The following is a 23,395-nucleotide window of genomic DNA, read 5'->3' on the forward strand; positions in this document are numbered from 1 at the left end:
GTTCATCTTATGAATCAGTATATTGACATTAAGAGGGACATTAAAAAGGGGATAAGAAAAGCTAAAAGGGACTATGAAATTAAAGTTGCTAGGGATTCTAAAACTAACCCAAAAAGTTTTTTCCAGGTATATAGAACAAAAGTCAGAGATAAGATAGGTCCCCTTAAAAATAACTATGGGCATCTTACTGACAAAGAGAATGAAATGTGCTCGATTTTAAATAATTATTTTCACTCGGTTTTTACACAGGAAGACACTAATAATATTCCGGTAATTAATTTTTATAGTGGATTAGAAGAAGATAAATTATGTAACATCACAGTCACTAGTGAAATGGTTGTGAAGCAGATAGACCGACTGAAGCAAAATAAGTCACCGGGTCCTGATGAGGTTTTTTCAAGGGTTCTTAAGGAATGCAAAATGGAAGTCTGTGAACCATTAACTAATATTTTTAATTTATCTCTTCAAACAGGTGTAGTGTCTGATATGTGGAAGATGGCTAATGTAATTCCTATTTTTAAAACAGGGGACAAGTCGTTACCGTCAAATTACCGCCCAATAAGCCTGACCTCAATTGTAGGCAAGTTGCTAGAGTCAATTATAGCTGAGATTATAAGAAGCCATCTCGATAAGCATAGCTTGATTAATGATACTCAGCATGGATTCACAAGAGGCCGGTCTTGTCTAACGAATTTATTGACTTTCTTCAGTAAAGCTTTTGAGGATGTTGACCACGATAAAGAATTTGATATTATTTACTTAGATTTTAGTAAGGCATTTGATAGAGTCCGCACCAAAGACTGTTGAAGATAGCAGCAGCTGGCAATATAAACACAAATGCAGTATAATGTGATCCTTTATTGACTACGTTTCGCCCACACAGTGGGCTTTTTCAAGTGACTTGAAAAAGCCCACTGTGTGGGCGAAACGTAGTCAATAAAGGATCACATTACACTGCATTTGTGTTTATATTGCCATTGTGTCGGTATTTTATACCATTCATTTCCAAGTAGCAGCTCATGGCATTGGGGGAAGGGTGCTCTCGTGGATCGAGTCATGGCTCACAGACAGGAAGCAGAGAGTGTCCATAAATGGGGTTAAATCCGAGTGGGGATCAGTAACAAGTGGCGTTCCACAGGGATCAGTCTTGGGCCCGTTGTTGTTTATAATATATATCAATGATCTTGATGAAGGAATTGCTAGTGATATGAGCAAATTCGCCGATGACACGAAGATAGGTAGGATAATTGATTCAAACATAGATCTTAGGGAACTTCAGGAGGATTTAGACAAACTCTACTCTTGGTCAGAAAAGTGGCAGATGCAGTTCAATGTAGATAAATGCAAGGTTCTGAAGCTCGGGAGTGTCCATAACCCTAGCACTTATAAGTTAAATAATGTAGAACTTAGCGATACAGATTGCGAAAAGGACTTGGGGGTTATGGTAAGCAGCAACCTTAAACCAAGACAGCAATGCCTAAGCGTACGTAATAAGGCAAATAGATTACTGGGATTTATATCAAGAAGTGTAAGCAACAGAAGTCCAGAGGTCATACTGCATCTTTATACATCATTAGTAAGGCCTCACCTAGATTATGCAGCTCAATTCTGGTCTCCATATTACAGAATGGACATAAATTCGTTAGAAAACATTCAGCGTAGGATGACTAAATTAATACATAGCATTAGAAATCTTCCTTATGAAGAAAGATTGAAGACTCTTAAGTTACATTCACTTGTTAGACGAAGAATGAGGGGAGACCTGATCGAAGTGTATAAGTGGAAGATAGGTATTAATAAAGGGGATATTAACAAGGTCTTGAGGATATCTCTCCAAGAGAGAACCAGCAGTAATGGATTTAAATTAGATAAGTTTAGATTTAGAAAGGACATAGGAAAGTATTGGTTTGGAAATAGGGTAGTTGATGAGTGGAACAGTCTACCTAGTTGGGTTATTGAGGCTAGGACTTTGGGTAGTTTCAAATTTAGGTTGGATAAGTACATGAGTGGGAGGGGTTGGATTTGAGAGGGACTTGCACATCGGAGCTTGTTTCTTGGGTGGCATTGAAAATTGGGTTGGTCAAATGTTTGTTAGTGGGATGAATTGTAAAGGACCTGCCTAGTATGGGCCAACAGGCCTGCTGCAGTGTTCCTCCTTTCTTATGTTCTTATGTTCTTATATAATTGAGGTGTATAAATGGAAGACAGGAATAAATAAAGGGGATGTAAATAGTGTGCTGAAAATATCTAGCCTAGACAGGACTCGCAACAATGGTTTTAAGTTGGAAAAATTCAGATTCAGGAAGGATATAGGAAAGTACTGGTTTGGTAATAGAGTTGTGGATGAGTGGAACAAACTCCCAAGTACCGTTATAGAGGCCAGAACGTTGTGTAGCTTTAAAAAAGTATACCCTGCCTTGGTGGGAATCGGCCGGTGTGATAAAAAAAAAAAAAAAAAAAAAAAATACATGAGTAGATGTGGGTGGGTGTGAGTTGGACCTGATAGCTTGTGCTACCAGGTCGGTTGCCGTGTTCCTCCCTTAAGTCAATGTGACCTGACCTGACTAGGTTGGGTGCATTGGCTTAAGCCGGTAGGAGACTTGGACCTGCCTCGCATGGGCCAGTAGGCCTTCTGCAGTGTTCCTTCGTTCTTATGTTCTTATGTTCATCCACAACTCTATTACCAAACCAGTACTTTCCTATATCCTTCCGGAATCTGAATTTTTCCAACTTAAAACCATTGCTGCGAGTCCTGTCTAGGCTAGATATTTTCAGCACACTATTTACATCCCCTTTATTTATTCCTGTCTTCCATTTATACACCTCAATCATATCCCCCCTAATTCTACGTCTTTCTAGAGAGTGCCGATTCAGGGCCTTTAGTCTATTCTCATAGGAAGATTTCTGATACATGGGATCAACTTTGTCATGCTCCTTTGTACATTTTCCAGAGCATTTATATCCATTTTGTAATATGGTGACCAAAACTGTGCAGCATAATCTAAATGAGGCCTAACCTAGGATGTATAGAGTTGAAGAACAACCTGAGGACTTCTATTATTTATGCTTCTTGATATGAAGCAAAGGATTCTGTTAGCTTTATTGCGAGCCCTTATGCACTGTTGTCTTGGTTTTAGATTACTGCTAACCAGAACTAAATCTTTTTCGCAATCCGTAATATTAAGATTTACATTATTTAGTTTATTTGGTTAGGCCCCATTTAGATTTTGCTGCACAGTTCTGGTCACCATATTACAGAATGGATATAAATGCTCTGGAAAACGTACAGAGGAGGATAACAAAGTTGATCACATGTATCAGGAGTCTTCCCTATGAGAATAGACTGAGAGCCCTGAATCTATACTCTCTAGAAAGGAGTAGAATTAGGGGGGATATGATTGAGGTGTATAAGTGGAAAACGAGAATAAATTAAGGGGATGTAAATAGCGTGCTGAAAATTTCCAGCGAAGACAGAACTCGCAGCAATGGTTTCAAGTTGGAAAAATTCAGATTCAGGAAGGATATAGGAAAGCACTGGGTTAAGAACATAAGAACATAACGAAGGAACACTGCAGAAGGCCTACTGGCCCATGCGAGGCAGGTCCAAGTCTCCTACCGGCTTAAGCCAATGCACCCAACCTAGTCAGGTCAGGTCACATTGACTTAAGGGAGGAACACGGCAACCGACCTGTTAGCACAAGCTATCAGGTCTAACTCACACCCACCCACATCTACTCATGTATTTATCCAACCTATTTCCATTGCTGCGAGTCCTGTCTAGGCTAGATATTTTCAGCACACTATTTACATCCCCTTTATTTATTCCTGTCTTCCATTTATACACCTCAATCATATCCCCCCTAATTCTACGTCTTTCTAGAGAGTGCAGTTTCAGGGCCCTTAGTCTATCCTCATAGGGAAGGTTTCTGATACATGGGATCATCTTTGTCATCCTCCTTTGTACATTTTCCAGAGAATTTATATCCATTCTGTAATACGGTGACCAAAACTGTGCAGCATAATCTAAATGAGGCCTAACCTAAGGATGTATAGAGTTGAAGAACAACCTGAGGACTCCTATTATTTATGCTTCTTGATATGAAGCCAAGGATTCTATTAGCTTTATTGCGAACACTTGTGCACTGTTGTCTTGGTTTCAGATTACTGCTAACCAGAACTCCTAAATCTTTTTCGCAATCCGTAATATTAAGATCTACATTATTTAGTTTATATGTGGCATGGTTATTGTCCTGTCCAATGGTAATATAGTTGTGGATGAGTGGAACAAATTCCCGAGTACCGTCATAGAAGCTAAGACGTTTTGTAATTTTAAAAAATAGGTTGGATAAGTACATGAGTGGGTGTGGGTGGGTGTGAGTTGGACCTAACTAGCTTGTGCTACTAGGTCAGATGCTTAAAGTGACGTGTCTGACCTCACTAGGTCAGTGAGCTTAAGCCGTTAGGAAATTTGGACCTGCCAGGCCGGTAGGCCTGTTGCAGTGTTCTTTCTTATGTTCTTGTGTTCTTATGAAGAGTGAGACACTCGTGCCACACTCGGAATCATTATGATGGAAACGTTTCGCCAGGTAGTGGCTTCTTCAGTCCAATACAGAGAAGAGGAGGAGGAAGAAACTGAGGTAATCAGTCCCTCAGCCTAGAGTAGATAGAATGAACACATCGACTGCAGGCTAAGGGACTGATTACCTCGATCTCCTCCTCGTCCACCGTTCTCTGTATGGGACTGAAGAAGTAACTGGCTGGCGAAGCGTTTCCACAGTAAAGATTCCCAGCGTTGCACAAGTCTCATTCTTCAACTAGTCAGTTTTCTAAATCATTTACATCACAGTTGAGTTCACAAAATACCCAGATTTCTTCTGCAGGTTGTCAGGGAGCGAAAGCATATCAAGAGTGGATGGATTTTGCATGAATTTTGCATCTTTCTCTTTTAAGTCCGGGAAGTAATATCTAAATTCGTTACCAACAGAAAAGTGATATTAGCTTCTCCGTCTTCAAGAGATGTTGACAAATTTTCAAAGATTTGAAATTTTTCTGCCTTGTCGCTTTATTCCCTCAATTTTATGCCACAAATTTATCAGCGATATCAATTAACATACTGAATTGGGCTTTAAGTGGCATGTACAGTGTGTTTTGGCGAGAAAACATATCAAGGTACGCTCATTTCAACTACAAATCCTTGTCAGATTTTTGTAGAAAACTCGAGATTGTTTCTTGCCATTATGAGAAAAGAAGTCAGCAATCTCTTCACTTGGAGATTCATCTCTGCGAGAAGAGACACAGCATCTCAGTATGCAAAAACAGCAAAATCTTTGTACAATGGGCGAAAGAGCCGAGCCGACTACAATATAGAACTTAATGGTGTTTACCATTTATATCAAGCATTTCTAAGCTGATGACGTAGTGTCTTGGATGCCCAGGCATCCAGAAGACTTATGCTTTGCATGTCTGAACCTTCCAATATATACACGAGCGGTGTAGATGCCCTCCTTTAATGAAGGGAGTGAAGCCGTACTTGGATGCTACTTTTATCATAATGATATATTTTGTTGAAACCATTTCAACCCTTAAAAAAAAAACATGAATCTAAAAGCCTTGCCACTTTTTCTTAGATTTTGCTGTTTGCCTAGAAATATGAAAGACAAGAATGTTAGTTGTTTATTCCAATAAATGATTCATACTAGCCTAGTAGCCTGCCAGAACAAAATCATAAATTGTATCTAAAATCATAAGAGTAAAGGAACACTGCAGTAGGCCTATTAGTCCATGTTAGGCAACTCCAACTCCCAACCACACCTACTCATAAACCTGTACAACCTATATTTAAAGTTACCCAGGGATCTTGCTCCAACTCTACTGCCCAACCAGTACTTCCCTATATTTCCTCCCCTCCCCGGCCCCCCCCCCAAAAAAAAAAAATAAAACGAATTGATTACTGCAAATTCGGTCGTGGTTAATTAGTTTATCACGTCATTTATATCCCTTTTATTTATTCTTATTTTCCATTTGTACATTTCAGTCATATTCCCCTACTTCCACGTCTTTCCAAAATATGCAGATTCAGTGCCTGTCTTCAAAAGAAAAATAGCTGGATATAGGCAATTAACTTTTTCATCCTTTGCTTTCCAATGTATGGAAAATATACAAAGACCAAAACTGAGCTGTGTAATCTAAACGAGGCTTTATCTAAGGTATTTAAAGTAAAGGTATAATCCTAGGACTTCTATTATTTATAATTCTGATATGAAGACTGTAAGAATTATTTCGAACATTTATGACCTATTATTGACTTTTAATTTCTGCTAATAAAAACTCTTCAATCTTTTTGAAATCTATTTGACAAAGATCTATATTAATACCATTAATATTTTCTATTCCTAGGATTAGAACCTTACATTGTTTGCAGTGTACTGCAACTGTTACTTTCACCACAACCAATCCAGGACATCCTGTGTCCTTACCAGAAAGTATTTTGTGGCTTATTTTATTTTTATTTTATTGTGGCCTATTTTGTCATTAGTGTAGATAATGAAAAACAAAGGTCCTGTTAGTAACCTCTGTGGTACGTCACTTATAATAAGTCCCCATTCCGATTTCTTCTATTTTATGCATACACTGCTGACTGGCAGCCAGGAATTTTTTTTAATACCATGTGGCGCTGGTTTACTGCCTCTAATACCTTAATAATAATATCTTTATTTACTACAAGTACATGTAAAAAGTATATGGGCCTAGCTGACATCAGTGACATACTGCTATATAGGAAGCCGTTTGTAATGCTGAGCGTTTCGGGCAAATTAGGTCAGTTTTGTCCCGGGATGCGACCCACACCAGTCGACTAACAACCAGGTACCCATTTTACTGATGGGTGAACATAGACAACCGGTGTAAGGAAACACGCCCAATGTTTCAACTCTTGCCGGGAGTCGAACCCGGACATCACCGTGTGAAGCGAGAGCTTTGCCACCTGGCCACGGGCCATCGTAAGGTAAGAATGACCTTTTGTAAAACTGTACTGATATTCATTGATGAAATTATAGCTTTCAGGTGACTTGAAATTGCATTTGCAGATATTAATTCTATCAACTCTGCCACAATTGAGATTAGGCTGATTAGTCTGTAATTTGAAGCAAAGGATCTGTCTCCCGTCTTGTAAGTGGGTATCACGTTATCCATTTTCAGCTTATCCAGTACGATATCCATTTGTAGTGATCTGTTAAGACTGGCTAATGGTTTGCAAAGCTTTTATTTATGTTCCTTTAAATCCCTTGAAAACAGTTCATAAGGGTTAAGTGACTTGCTTGGTTTCAAAATGAAATTCTCTGTGGCCTCTTTCCCCTCAAGGGAGGTTCCTTGAAGCTGGTGAAGGGCTCTTGATCTAGGGAACTGGATCTGTGATCCAGTTCCCTGAATTGAGCCTGTTTGCCTCCCATCCCCCCCCACTTGCGCTGTATAATCCTACGGGTTTAGCGCTCCCCCATGAATATAATAATAGTCCAAGGGCTGTGTAACTAATGACATTGATCTTGCGTAATTTATTTTCGTCCTGACCTGTATAATTATTTATCTCCCGGATTTCATTTTTATTCCCTTGAATTAGCACAAATTTGATGAAAATGGTACACACGTCTGTCACTTATAGTAACCTGACCTGAGTTAAATTAAAGTGGGTCTATCTTTTCCCTAATCTTATTCCATTATGCCTTAAAGAAATTCTTTGTGTTGATCTTTGATTCTCTTCCAACCTTAATTTGATATTATCTTTTGGTTTTCCTTAGTCCTTTTTTTTTTTTTACTTTTCTCGCTCTCTCTTGATTCGTCTGTAACTACCAATTTTTCACGTAAGAGAGATTTCAGTCAATTGTTGAGTCCTCTAAAATCATTTATATTTAAAATTTCTATGATAATATATATGAATCATGGGAGGGCTTGTAAAGCGTTTTGAAAAAAGTCATATTTGTATCTATCACCGTAGTTTGTCAGGCGCCTCTAGTGATAATCTCTAGCCAAACACCTTGACTTTTCGTTGTCCTTTACATAATTCCAAGAGATATTGAAACCAAGTTATCTGTGATCACTTTTTTCCAGCTCTTCACTAATTTCATTATTTAATAGATGCCTTGTTTTAAAACACAATCCTGGGTTTTGTCTCGTGATTTTCTAGTTTCGAGATTACCTGTCAAATTGCTCCGGTCAATATCTGAAGCTAAAATCTCCCATTTAGAAAAAATTTCATTTTCATATCTGGATACCGTAGCAGTTTCTTTACATAAAAGTTTACTGTGGTCATAAATGTTTGGTGTATGTCCCTTCCGCCATTATATCGTTACTGATGCAACAGTTTCAATTTTCCCTAACAAACATAACTCTGCCCACTTTCCTGTTGGGTGTTATCAGTGTGGAATAATTTATACCTCTGTATGTGGTATTCAGCAGGCATGTCCCTATTTTTCAGACTGACCAAGCAGGTCTTGGTAATTGCAGGAATATCTGTTTCCTCCTCGTGCAGTTATTCTTTGTAGGTCTGTTGTTTAAACTCCGGCTATTTTTATAATAGATGCTAAAGGAGGTTTTGTCTTACTGTTTTTTTCTGTTTATACGCAAATTCTCGTTTCAACCAATAACTAGTTCATAATCTTTACTGTTTTCTGAGCGGTTTCTTAGCACATGCCAATTCTAGCTTTCTCCCTTAGTATTGCAAGCGCACTGTTTCTATTAGTCAATTTAGCAACGGTTCCTTCAACTGACCTGGTTAATACAACCATCCCTGCCCCAAAAACATCAACACCATCCCTTTCATACATACCATGTTTGCCATAGAAATTATATAGTTATCAACTTCGTGTTTCTTACCTGGAGTCTACCTGGAGGGCATTCCGGGGATCAACGCCCCCGCGGCCCGGTCCACGACCAGGCCTCTCAGTGGATCAGGGCCTGATCAACGAGGCTGTTACTGCTGGCCGCACGCAATCCAACGTACGAACCACAGCCCGGCTGATCCGGCACCGTCTTTAGGTATCTGTCCAGCTCCCTCTTGAAGACAACCAGGGGTCTTCCCGTAATGACCCTTATTGCTGGTGGGAGGCTGTTGAACAGTCTTGGGCCCCGGACACTTATTGCGTTTTCTCTTAGTGTACCAGTGACGCCCTTACTTTTCACTGGGGGTATGTTGCATCACCTGCCAAGTCTTTTGCTTTCGTATGGAGTGATTGCTGTGTGCATATTAGGAGCCAGTCCCTCCAGAATCTTCCAGGTGTTGATTATGTTATCTCCCTCTCGCCTGCACTCTAGTGAGTACAAGTGCTTCCAGGTGTTCCCATTAGTTAAAGTGTTTGATGGAGCTTATACGTGCAGTAAAGGTTCTCTGTACATTCTCTAGTTCTGCAGTTTCACCTGCCTTGAATGGGGATGTTAATGTACAGCAGTATTCCAGCCTAGAGAGAATAAGTGATTTAAAAAGGATCATCATTGGCTTAGCATCTCTTGTCTTGAATGTTCTCATTATCCATCCTATCAGTTTCCTCGCAGATGTGGTAGTGGCATTGTTGTGATTCTTGAAGGTGAGGTCTTCGGACATTACCACACCCAGGTCCTTCACATTATTTTTCTGCTCTATTGTGTGATTAGAGTTTGTAGTATACTCAGTCCTAGTTATTATTTCCTCCAGTTTTCCATAACAGAGTAGTTGGAATTTGCTCAGTTAGGTAGTGTCACCATTACGGTGTTCTCCTAATCGACACATGGCCTATTGATATTTTGACGGCAAGAATATGCTGTGATGTACTTCCATGTAAGTATAACACTAATATTCTTGTTTTATTAACCCTTAAACTGTCCAAGCAAATTTACGTTCACATGTGTAGTGCTCCAAAAGGAGATTACGTTTTTTTTACATATTTTCAAATATAACAAAAAAAAGTAGATCAAAGTTTTTTTACACGTTTTCAAATGTAAAAAAAAAGAAAAGAAGATCTACGTTTTTTACATACTTTCAAATGTTGAAAAAACGTAGATCTACGTTTGGACAGTTAAAGGGTTAAACAAGGTTGTCTCGGTAAAAAAAAATAAAAAAAGACTATACGTACATAATTATAACTCACGTACCACCTAATTATAATTTTGCATTCCCTTGGTGGTAGTATCCCAGTTTTTGAATCCCTAATCTAAGGCATACTACCACCAACCAGGATGCTACATACAACAGTCGATGAACTTCCTTGTACGTATACATTTACTGTTAGGTAACCTGTAGCAAGAGGTGTAAAGAGTCTTACCACTGTTTCCACTTGCCTTGGTTAGCCCATAGTCCTTCGAATGTGAACTGGTGGCGCTATCGTTGGGTCAAGAGTCACCACTGATGTCTTCTAACTCTAATTCATTCTATTCTAAGACTTCAAACGTATTTCCTATGGTCTCTGTGACTCGCATTGTCTTGCAGCGTGGTCTGGGTCTGGACCATAAGAACAGTGAACCCTGGAACTGTCTCCAGGTCTACAAGTGCATGTTCTTTGGGGCCCATTTTCTGTCATCTCGAGCAGTCTGTTTTATCCACTATAGTAATCGTTAAGTTTAATTAGTTAAGTTTATTTCCCGATTACAGGTGGGAGGCTTAAGTCTTAACAATTCATTAGTGTCAATGACCGACACAGGTTTAGCGTTTCACATTAATTAAATCAATAATAAGCATTCTTTCCATAGTCGGCTGAGTATTTTATGTAAGTACCAGTCTCGTGGCGACCCCTCTAGATTTGGTGGTTTTTTACAAGCTGGAGGAGATGCTGGGGTCTAGTGTGGTGCTGCATACTCGGATTGACTCAAAGTAAATTATATATTTTAAATGAATCATCGTTAAGGTTCTTGGAGCAGTTCTCTGCTCAACTTTCTCTTCATATGCAGCCAAAGTTATGCATTTAACGTGTGGCCTGGGTGATGAGTTTACTGCAAAGCTTAATATTATAACTTTCTTGCGATACCCTGGATTACATTGCACTTATCAGGATTGAATTCTATTAGATATTTTTCCGAGCAAGTTTGCAGTGTTTTCAAGCTTTCTTGAAGCCCATCCCTCTCCTCTCCGCTTATTTTCTTCCATAAGTTACCATTCCAAAAATAATGTAAGGTAAGATTCAGTTTCACTCGCAGGTCTCTGGTATATATCTGAGACTCTCATCCCGTCACCTTTGTTACCTGTGATTACTAATTTATTTCCAGTAAACTGTGCTTCATTCTCCAGGGATTGTTTAATCCAACTAAGGAAATTTATTGCTACCTCTGCCTGCTCTACCATCCTCGGCTTCCCTCATTACACAAATGACCCGCACATAGGAGAAAGGAGCTTACGACGACGTTTCGGTCCGACTTGGACCATTTACAAAGTCTCACTAACAGAAGGGAGAGGAGGGAGTATTTATAGGCCAGAAGACAGGGACGGGACAAGTCAGTCAAATAGTACTAAGAAAGAGGAGCACTGCAAGGGAGCTAGGGACCCTTAAGGGATCTAGGGGCCCATAAGGGATCTAGGAGCCCATAAGGGAGATAGGGGCCCATAAGGGAGCTAGGGACCCACAAAGGGTAGGAACAAGAACACAGGGGGGGGGAATAATAATGGACCAAATACCCAAGGCAGAAAAAAGAAAACCCAAAGGAGAAAGAGGCAAGGGGAAGAGGGAGAAGGGGTGAAACAAGAATCAGGTTTAGTCACGGGTGTTCTGAAGTCTGGAGCATTTTACAATGTAATGGGAAAGGAAGGCATCAACAGAGACAAAGCCAGGACTAAGATTCATACAAGGAAAGTTGTGTATAAAGGAGGATTCAACCAGACGGCGACTGTGAAAGTTAGACGTGGGGGAGACAGTCGATAGGATGACTGATCCCTGATGTGACAGAAAAGAGCATTGTTGGTGTTGGCAAGCCTAACACTACTTTTGAACTCCCTGAATTTGTCAGAAAGAGAACGGCCAGTTTCTCCAAAGTATTGAAGAGGACAAAATGAACAAGAAATAGAGTAAACACCAGGAAAATCTATAGACGGAGGAGAGGTATGAGCTAGTTTTTTGTGAAGAGTGTTAGTCTTGCGAAAAGTAAGTTTAATGTCTAAGGAACGGAGAGAGTTGCTGAGATTAGAAAGACTGGAAATATAGGGAAAGCAGAGGACAGGAGAGTTCTCAGGAGTAGACAGTTTGGGAGAGAAGAAAGTCCGTTTAGCACGTGAGAGGGCAGAGTCTATGAAATGGAAGGGTAGCCAAGACGGGAAAATGAATTATGAAGAGTGTAAATTTCTATTTCAAGGAATTGAGGATCCCAGATGAGGAGAACACGGGGAAAGAGGGAGATAACACTTTTCTTAGCTGAAGAAGCATGATAAGAAAAGTAGTGAATGAAAGTTAAGACACATGTGCAACATCTAGATATCTTTATTGTAGACGTTTCGCCATCCAGTGGCTTTATCAATACAGATTCTAGGATATAATTAGAAGACAGTAGAACTATATACAAAAGACGAGATAATCAGTCCCTCAGCCTTGGAGTTAGTGTTTACAGCATCGTGGTGGTGGAGAATCTGGAGCAAAGGCAAGAAAACTGGCGGTTATATAGGCGCCAGTGGTTAGGGACTTGTAGCAGACAAGAGCATAGTCACTGGTAGGCGGGATTTCCCAGTGGAAGTAGGTCCTACCCAAAGGGATGGGTTAGTTGTAGGAGCTCTGAAGAAGGTCTTGTAGATGTCCTCTGAACCAAGATTCCATGATGATGCTGTGTCTGATAGCAGCAACATGGATTTTATACCTTTCTTGCACAATGTACATGCTACTGTGCATAGGCTTGCGGTACACTGAAATAGCAAAAACTGTATCTGAGCGGTGGACATGATCATTAAGGAAAGGCAGCAAGGAATTAGATTCCCATTCAGCTTTAAACTTAATGGAAGGGGCAAGATTATTAAGGGTACCAAGAAATGGTTGAAAGAGACTAGAGTCATGAGGCCAAAGAGCAAAGATGTCATTTACATAGCGGAGCCAGAGTGAAGGTGCACATCAATAGTAGGGAGAATAGGCTCGAGGTATTCCTTGTAGAGATTAGCAAGAACAGGAGATACAAGAGAGCTCATAGCGACACCGAAGGTTTGAGAATAATATTTGCCTTGGAAGGAAAAGGAATTAGTCTACACAAAGGCGGGTAAGATCAAGAAAAAGACAGTAGGTATAGGGAGATGAAGTAAGGTCGTAAGCTCCTCTCTCCTATGTGCGGGTTATTTGTGTAATATTCCAGTCACGGTATTGTGCCTTTTTGTTATTTATTCCCTCAATACCATCCTCGGCTTCCCTCACTACCATCCTCGGCTTCCCTCACTACCATCCTCGGCTTCCCTCACTACCATCCTCGGCTTCCCTCACTACCATCCTCGGCTTCCCTCACTACCATCCTCGGCTTCCCTCACTACCATCCTCGGCTTCCCTCACTACCATCCTCGGCTTCCCTCACTACCATCCTCGGCTTCCCTCACTATCATCCTCGGCTTTCTTCACTACCATCCTCGGCTTCCCTCACTGCCATCCTCGGCTTCCCTCACTGCCATCTTCGGCTTCCCTCACTGCCATCCTCGGCTTCCCTCACTGCCATCCTCGGCTTCCCTCACTACCATCCTCGGCTTCCCTCACTATCATCCTCGGCTTTCTTCACTACCATCCTCGGCTTCCCTCACTGCCATCCTCGGCTTCCCTCACTGCCATCCTCGGCTTCCCTCACTGCCATCCTCGGCTTCCCTCACTACCATCTTCGGCTTCCCTCACTGCCATCCTCGGCTTCCCTCACTGCCATCTTCGGCTTCCCTCACTGCCATCTTCGGCTTCCCTCACTGCCATCTTCGGCTTCCCTCACTGCCATCTTCGGCTTCCCTCACTGCCATTCTCGGCTTCATTTGCTACCATCCAATTTCGTTCACTTCCACTCACTGTGTCTCCTACCTCAGTTTCCTTCACTATTATTCATTTCCTTCTTCACTACCATCCGCTGCTTTCATCACTACCATCCACTGTTCTCATCATTACCATCCGCTGCTTTCATAACTACCATCCACTACTTTCATCACTACCATCCACTACTTTCATCACTACCATCCACTACTTTCATCACTACCATCCACTACTTTCATCACTACCATCCACTACTTTCATCACTACCATCCACTACTTTCATCACTACCATCCACTACTTTCATCACTACCATCCACTACTGTCATCACTACCATCCACTACTCTCATCACTACCATCCACTACTCTCATCACTACCATTCACTACTCTCATCACTACCATACACTACTCTCATCACTGCCATCCACTACTCTCATCACTACCATACACTACTCTCATCACTGCCATCCACTACTCTCATCACTACCATCCACTACTTTCATCACTACCATCCACTACTTTCATCACTACCATCCACTACTTTCATCACTACCATCCACTACTTTCATCACTACCATCCACTACTTTCATCACTACCATCCACTACTGTCATCACTACCATCCACTACTCTCATCACTACCATCCACTACTCTCATCACTACCATACACTACTCTCATCACTGCCATCCACTACTCTCATCACTACCATCCACTACTCTCATCACTACCATCCACTACTTTCATCACTACCATCCACTACTTTCATCACTACCATCCACTACTTTCATCACTACCATCCACTACTTTCATCACTACCATCCACTGTTCTCATCACTACCATCCACTGTTCTCATCACTACCATCCACTGTTCTCATCACTACCATCCACTACTTTCATCACTACCATCCACTACTCTCATCACTGCCATCTACTACTTTCATCACTACCATCCACTGTTCTCATCACTACCATCCACTGTTCTCATCACTACCATCCACTGTTCTCATCACTACCATCCACTGTTCTCATCACTACCATCCACTACTTTCATCACTACCATCCACTACTTTCATCACTACCATCCACTACTTTCATCACTACCATCCACTACTTTCATCACTACCATCCACTACTTTCATCACTACCATCCACTACTTTCATAACTACCATCCACTACTTTCATCACTACCATCCACTACTCTCATCACTACCATCCACTACTCTCATCACTACCATCCACTACTTTCATCACTACCATCCACTACTCTCATCACTACCATCCACTACTCTCATCACTACCATCCACTACTCTCATCACTACCATCCACTACTCTCATCACTACCATCCACTACTCTCATCACTACCATCCACTACTTTCATCACTACCATCCACTACTTTCATAACTACCATCCACTACTTTCATCACTGCCATCCACTACTTTCATCACTACCATCCACTACTCTCATCACTACCATCCACTACTTTCATCACTACCATCCACTACTTTCATCACTTCCATCCACTACTTTCATCACTACCATCCACTACTTTCATCACTACCATCCACTGTTCTCATCACTACCATCCACTACTTTCATCACTACCATCCACTACTTTCATCACTACCATCCACTACTTTCATCACTACCATCCACTACTTTCATCACTACCATCCACTGTTCTCATCACTACCATCCACTGTTCTCATCACTACCATCCACTACTTTCATCACTACCATCCACTACTTTCATCACTACCATCCACTACTTTCATCACTACCATCCACTACTTTCATAACTACCATCCACTACTTTCATCACTACCATCCACTACTCTCATCACTACCATCCACTACTTTCATCACTACCATCCACTACTCTCATCACTACCATCCACTACTCTCATCACTACCATCCACTACTTTCATCACTACCATCCACTACTTTCATCACTACCATCCACTACTTTCATCGCTACCATCCACTACTCTCATCACTGCCATCCACTGCCTTCACTACCATCCACTGCCTTACCTGCCCACCATGACTTTGTCTCGGGTAATTGTCTATCAGTGACATCACCGTCCGGCCACTTGCTTGCTGCTGCTGCTGACGCTGCTGCTCGTGCTGCTGGTAGTGCTGCTGATGACGCTTCTGTTGATGGCTGCTGCTGCTGACGCTTCTTCTGGTGCTGTTGCTGCTGATGACGCTTCTGTTGATTGCTGCTGACGCTTCTGCTGGTGCTGCTAATGACGCTGCTGCTGCTGATGATGATTCTGTTAGTGGCTGCTGCTGATGACGCTTCTGTTGGTGGCTGCTGACGCTTCTAATGGTGCTGCTGCTGTGCTAATGACGCTGCTGCTGCTGCTGACGCTGCTGCTGATGATGACGCTTCTGTTAGTGGCTGCTGCTGACGCTTCTGCTGGTGGTGCTGCTGATGATGACGCTTCTGTTGGTGACTGCTGCTGGTGCTGGTGCTGCTGCTACTGACACTTCCGTTGGTGGCTGCTGCCGCTGAGGCTTCTGTTGGTGGCTGCTGCTGCTGACACTTCTGCTGGTGTTGCCGCTGATGATGACGCTTCTGCTGTTGGCTAGGTTCTCATGTTCTCTTTGCTACATCACTATCATAACCATCACCATCATTGTCATAACCACCATTGCCATTACCACTACCATCATAACCTTCAGTCTCACTTCCACCACTATCATAACCATATCTATCATTACCACCACTATTATAGCTATCATTATCATTATCACATAAACATCACTCTATCACTGTCATTATCACCAAAACTGTCATTATCATCACTTTCACTGTCATCACTGATTATAATCACTGTCATTACGACCATCATACCCATCACTGTCACTGCCAATAACAGCATTACTACAAAGATCACTACCACTGTCAATACTACCACTACTAAAATCACTACAACCCCTTTCGTTATTACCATCACTGTCTCCACCACAGCTATATCACCACCACCACCATCAATGACATGACAACTGTTATTGAGATCATCATCACCGTTTCCACCACCACATTACTGCCACCTTTACATTACTGCCACCATCACATTACTGCCACCATCACATTACTGCCACCACCACATTACTGCCAGCACTACATTACTGCCACCACCACATTACTGCCACCACCACATTACTGCCACCACCACATTACTGCCACCACCACATTACTGCCACCACCACATTACTGCCACCGCCACATTACTGCCACCGCCACATTACTGCCACCGCTACATTACTGCCACCGCTACATTACTGCCACCGCTACATTACTGCCACCGCTACATTACTGCCACCGCTACATTACTGCCACCGCTACATTACTGCCACCGCTACATTACTGTCATCGCTACATTACTGTCATCGCTAAATTACTGCCACCGCTACATTACTCCCACCGCTACATTACTCCCACCGCTACATTACTCCCACCGCTACATTACTCCCACCGCTACATTACTCCCACCACTACATTACTCCCACCACTACATTACTGCCACAACTACATTACTCCCACCACTACATTACTCCCACCACTACATTACTCCCACCACTACATTACTCCCACCACTACATTACTGCCACAACTACATTACTGCCACCGCTACATTACTCCCACCACTACATTACTCCCACCACTACATTACTCCCACCACTACATTACTCCCACCACTACATTACTCCCACCACTACATTACTGCCACAACAACATTACTGCCACAACAACATTACTGCCACAACAACATTACTGCCACAACTACATTACTGCCACAACAACATTACTGCCACAAGTACATTACTGCCACAACTACATTACTGCCACAACTACATTACTGCCACCACTACATTACTCCCACCACTACATTACTCCCACCACTACATTACTCCCACCACTACATTACTGCCACAACAACATTACTGCCACAACAACATTACTGCCACAACTACATTACTGCCACAACTACATTACTGCCACAACTACATTACTGCCACAACTACATTACTGCCACAACTACATTACTGCCACAACTACATTACTGCCACAACTACATTACTGCCACAACAACATTACTGCCACAACAACATTACTGCCACAACTACATTACTGCCACAACTACATTACTGCCACAACTACATTACTGCCACAACTACATTACTGCCACAACAACATTACTGCCACAACAACATTACTGCCACAACAACATTACTGCCACAACAACATTACTGCCACAACAACATTACTGCCACAACTACATTACTGCCACAACTACATTACTGCCACAACTACATTACTGCCACAACTACATTACTGCCACAACAACATTACTGCCACAACAACATTACTGCCACAACAACATTACTGCCACAACTACATTACTGCCACAACAACATTACTCCCACCACTACATTACTGCCACAACTACATTACTGCCACAACTACATTACTGCCACAACTACATTACTGCCACAACATTACTGCCACAACTACATTACTGCCACAACAACATTACTGCCACAACATTACTGCCACAACTACATTACTGCCACAACTACATTACTGCCACAACAACATTACTGCCACAACTACATTACTGCCACAACTACATTACTGCCACAACTACATTACTGCCACAACTACATTACTGCCACAACTACATTACTGCCACAACTACATTACTGCCACAACTACATTACTGCCACAACTACATTACTGCCACAACTACATTACTGCCACAACAACATTACTCCCACCACTACATTACTGCCACAACTACATTACTGCCACAACAACATTACTGCCACAACTACATTACTGCCACAACTACATTACTGCCACAACTACATTACTGCCACAACTACATTACTGCCACAACAACATTACTGCCACAACAACATTACTGCCACAACAACATTACTGCCACAACAACATTACTGCCACAACTACATTACTGCCACAACAACATTACTGCCACAACTACATTACTGCCACAACATTACTGCCACAACTACATTACTGCCACAACTACATTACTGCCACAACTACATTACTGCCACAACTACATTACTGCCACAACTACATTACTGCCACAACTACATTACTGCCACAACTACATTACTGCCACAACTACATTACTGCCACAACAACATTACTGCCACAACTACATTACTGCCACAACTACATTACTGCCACAACAACATTACTGCCACAACTACATTACTGCCACAACAACATTACTGCCACAACTACATTACTGCCACAACATTACTGCCACAACTACATTACTGCCACAACTACATTACTGCCACAACTACATTACTGCCACAACAACATTACTGCCACAACAACATTACTGCCACAACTACATTACTGCCACAACATTACTGCCACAACTACATTACTGCCACAACTACATTACTGCCACAACTACATTACTGCCACAACTACATTACTGCCACAACAACATTACTGCCACAACTACATTACTGCCACAACTACATTACTGCCACAACAACATTACTGCCACAACTACATTACTGCCACAACTACATTACTGCCACAACTACATTACTGCCACAACATTACTGCCACAACTACATTACTGCCACAACTACATTACTGCCACAACTACATTACTGCCACAACAACATTACTGCCACAACAACATTACTGCCACAACAACATTACTGCCACAACAACATTACTGCCACAACAACATTACTGCCACAACAACATTACTGCCACAACTACATTACTGCCACAACAACATTACTGCCACAACTACATTACTGCCACAACTACATTACTGCCACAACAACATTACTGCCACAACAACATTACTGCCACAACTACATTACTGCCACAACTACATTACTGCCACAACTACATTACTGCCACAACATTACTGCCACAACATTACTGCCACAACATTACTGCCACAACATTACTGCCACAACTACCGCTCTCATTACACTCGCCAACAATAAATTTGCTGCTTCTATACATGAAAACTTTTCAGGTTATTTTTAGTATGTTTAATTTGAAGTCAGAATTAACTCGTCACTTAAGATATTGTCAACACATGTAGTACTTTGTTACATGTATAAACATTAATGCAACTCTGAGGATGTCTGCTTACATGATGGATAAGGTAAACTCACTTGTTGGATGGTAATGATATGTATTGTCAGACTGTGGTAAGGAAGGGATGGGCCCAGCCTGCCTTGTTACTGCCTGGATGTCTATGCGCGGAGTGAGGACGAGGCAGCGCCTCTCACTCAATCATGCTGTATCCCGTGACGTCATACAGTCACAGGCCTAGGGATCTTCTATATAAACACATGGATGGTACTATGATACTCAGCTAATTTATACATACATGTAAGGGGATCAGCAACTATGCTGACATTACTGCCACAACTACATTACTGCCACAACTACATTACTGCCACAACTACATTACTGCCACAACTGCATTACTGCCACAACATTACTGCCACAACATTACTGCCACAACTACCGCTCTCATTACACTCGCCAACAATAAATTTGCTGCTTCTATACATGAAAACTTTTCAGGTTATTTTTAGTATGTTTCATTTGAAGTCAGAATTAACTCGTCACCTAAGATATTGTCAACACATGTAGTACTTTGTTACATGTATAAACATTAATGCAACTCTGAGGATGTCTGCTTACATGCATCATGTTTGTTAACATTCATCAAGTCTGCTTACATGCAACATGTCTGTTTTCATGCATCATGTTTGTTAACATGCATCATGTTTGTTTACATGCAACATGTCTGCTTACATGCAACATGTTTGTTTACATGCATAGTTTGTTTACATGCATCATGTTTGTTTACATTCATCAAGTCTGCTTACATGCATCATGTTTATTTACATGCATCATGTTTGTTAACATGCATCATGTTTGTTTACATGCATCATGTTTGTTTACATGCATCATGTTTGTTTACATGCATCATGTTTGTTTACATGCATCATGTTTGTTTACATGCATCATATTTGTTTACATGCATCATGTTTGTTTACATGCATCACGTCTGCTTACATGCATCACGTCTGCTTACATGCATCACGTCTGCTTACATGCATCACGTCTGCTTATATGCATCGTGTCTGCTTACATGCATCACGTCTGCTTATATGCATCATGTCTGCTTACATGCATCACGTCTGCTTATATGAATCATGTCTTCTTACATGGATTACGTCTGCTTGTCAGGAAGAGTCTGAGAGCATTACTTGTGCTCTGGCTGTCCCAGTGTTCAGACATACTTTCGACAGGTTACTACTTATTTTGTACATTGGTGTTTATTTTGCGTAAGTCGCATTTCTATGACATTTATATCCATATTTACTTCAGATATTTTTTGCTGTATTACGCAAAATCTAAATTTCAGATTAGCATAAACAGTGGAGGATGCCTAAACAATGCACAGATTTTGCCATGTGGCAAGCATACACCATGATCATTGAGAAACCATAAATTATGTCAAGATTGCATGCAAGCACTACTTCGGTTGCAAGATAGGTGATCAAGATAAAACATGGACTCCACACACGTGGTGTATTTTTTCGTACCTCTGGACTGACACAGTAGTTGATGGGAAACTTAAATTAATGTCATATGCAGTCCCAATGTTGTGGCGAGAACCGAAGCGCATTTGAATGACTCTGCATGGCTAATGTGGTTGGTTTCTCAAAGAAAAATAAGAAAATAATATATCCAGATTGTGAGACAGTATTAAAACCTCTGCCTGGAGTCTACCTGGAGGGTATTCCGGGGATTAATACCCCCGCGGCCCGGTTCATGACCAGACCTTCAGGTGGATCAGGGCCTGATCAACTAGGCTGTTACTGTTGGTCGCACGTAGTAAAACGTATGAGAAATTTTTTAGAAAGGATTTAATTGTAAATGAGTTCTTGCTAACTGACCAGTTTCGCCTATTCGGCACGACATTATATATATATATATATATATATATATATATATATATATATATATATATATATATATATATATATATATATATATATAATGCTATGAAACGCATGTCACTTGTTTCGAAACACACATCTATATTTTCATGTTAAGTAACAGTGTAAAAATTAGCAGCAACAGATCATTTTACAACACACCTTGGTTGGTATAGAGTTATTTTAATTCATATAATTAACAAAATACAAATATTCTGTACAATAGAATTATATAGAGCGAGTGTTAGAGCATTCATGTAACCCATGAATCAAACTCATGCTTCACTTGACCCGTCATCAACACACCTTACAATATATTAGGTCACCTTTGAAAAAGATTTCTAACGTTTTATGATTTGAGATGTAATATCCAAGAGGTAATTTATGTTTCCATTTACAAATTTGCTTTTAAATAGATAAGCAAAGTATTGGAAATTAATTTTGTCAGCTAATCACCATCGTCGTTACACATTGTGTTAACTTATTCACGAACATAGCTTCTACTCCTTTGTTTACAGCTTTGAACTTTTTTTCTCCAGCTGTATACAAACTTAGTATTAATATTACTAAAAATTCTTTTTGTGCACATAACGTTGGGACATCTCGTGCAGTCGTAAGATGTTACCTTGTATTTGCTGCAGAAATTTTTAATAACATTTATAAGCGTGATGCTATGTTTGTGTTACGTGGCTGGACTTCCCTACGTCTTTCCAAGATTAGGGGGCCATTGCCAGCAGATATAAGCTAGCATAGTAAACACGCTTCTTCACCTCGCTTGGCCTCTATCATTGTTCCTTTCTATTACAACAATATAATATAAAGGTCAATCTGTGATTTGTCTTGAGAACTGAACGACATTGCTGGATAGTTCGTTCACTTCTGCATGATGTTCTCTAATAAATCTCTCCTCACAGAACTTGACTGGATACTGAATTCACCGAGAGCTACACTAACTTTTATTTCAAATAGGTTGTGTGCTGTTGTATATATATTGCCTTCACTCCGTCTAGAAGCTTGGCATGGTGTGGAATATATTCTTGTCTTCTAAGTGCAGATGGTTGTTTTGCACTGCCATCCATTGTCTTCCGCTGCCATCCGTCTTCCGTCTCTAGTGTTATTCATATTGCTATCCCATTACATTTTTCTCTGAGGCAGATTAACTCTGGCGTCCATGTGGTCCTTGTCAGTTAACTGTGTACTTGGTAATGAGAGTTGAAACCTGTCCTGATTGTCACCTGAGACATGAGTTATTCATTCCCTACTGTCATGATTATTTGTGTGCAAATACGTACATATTATCCTGCATAGTGTTACCGGAGACAAGTATAGCACGATTTTGTGGAAATTTCATGAAAGCCCAATTATAGATACATGTAGCCTGCTTTGCTGAGATATAGAAAAAATATAATTTTATTAAAACTTGAG

General features: G+C 41.0%; 1 long non-coding RNA gene across 1 annotated transcript in view; it reads left to right on the plus strand.

Moving 5' to 3' along the window:
• Positions 1–23,395, plus strand: part of LOC138852798 (uncharacterized) — a 626,019-nt gene that overhangs the window by 222,105 nt on the left and 380,519 nt on the right. The gene's annotated exons all lie outside the window — the stretch shown is intronic.

Source organism: Cherax quadricarinatus, chromosome 16 (genome assembly GCF_038502225.1).
Source record: "Cherax quadricarinatus isolate ZL_2023a chromosome 16, ASM3850222v1, whole genome shotgun sequence".
NCBI lineage: Eukaryota > Metazoa > Arthropoda > Malacostraca > Decapoda > Parastacidae > Cherax > Cherax quadricarinatus.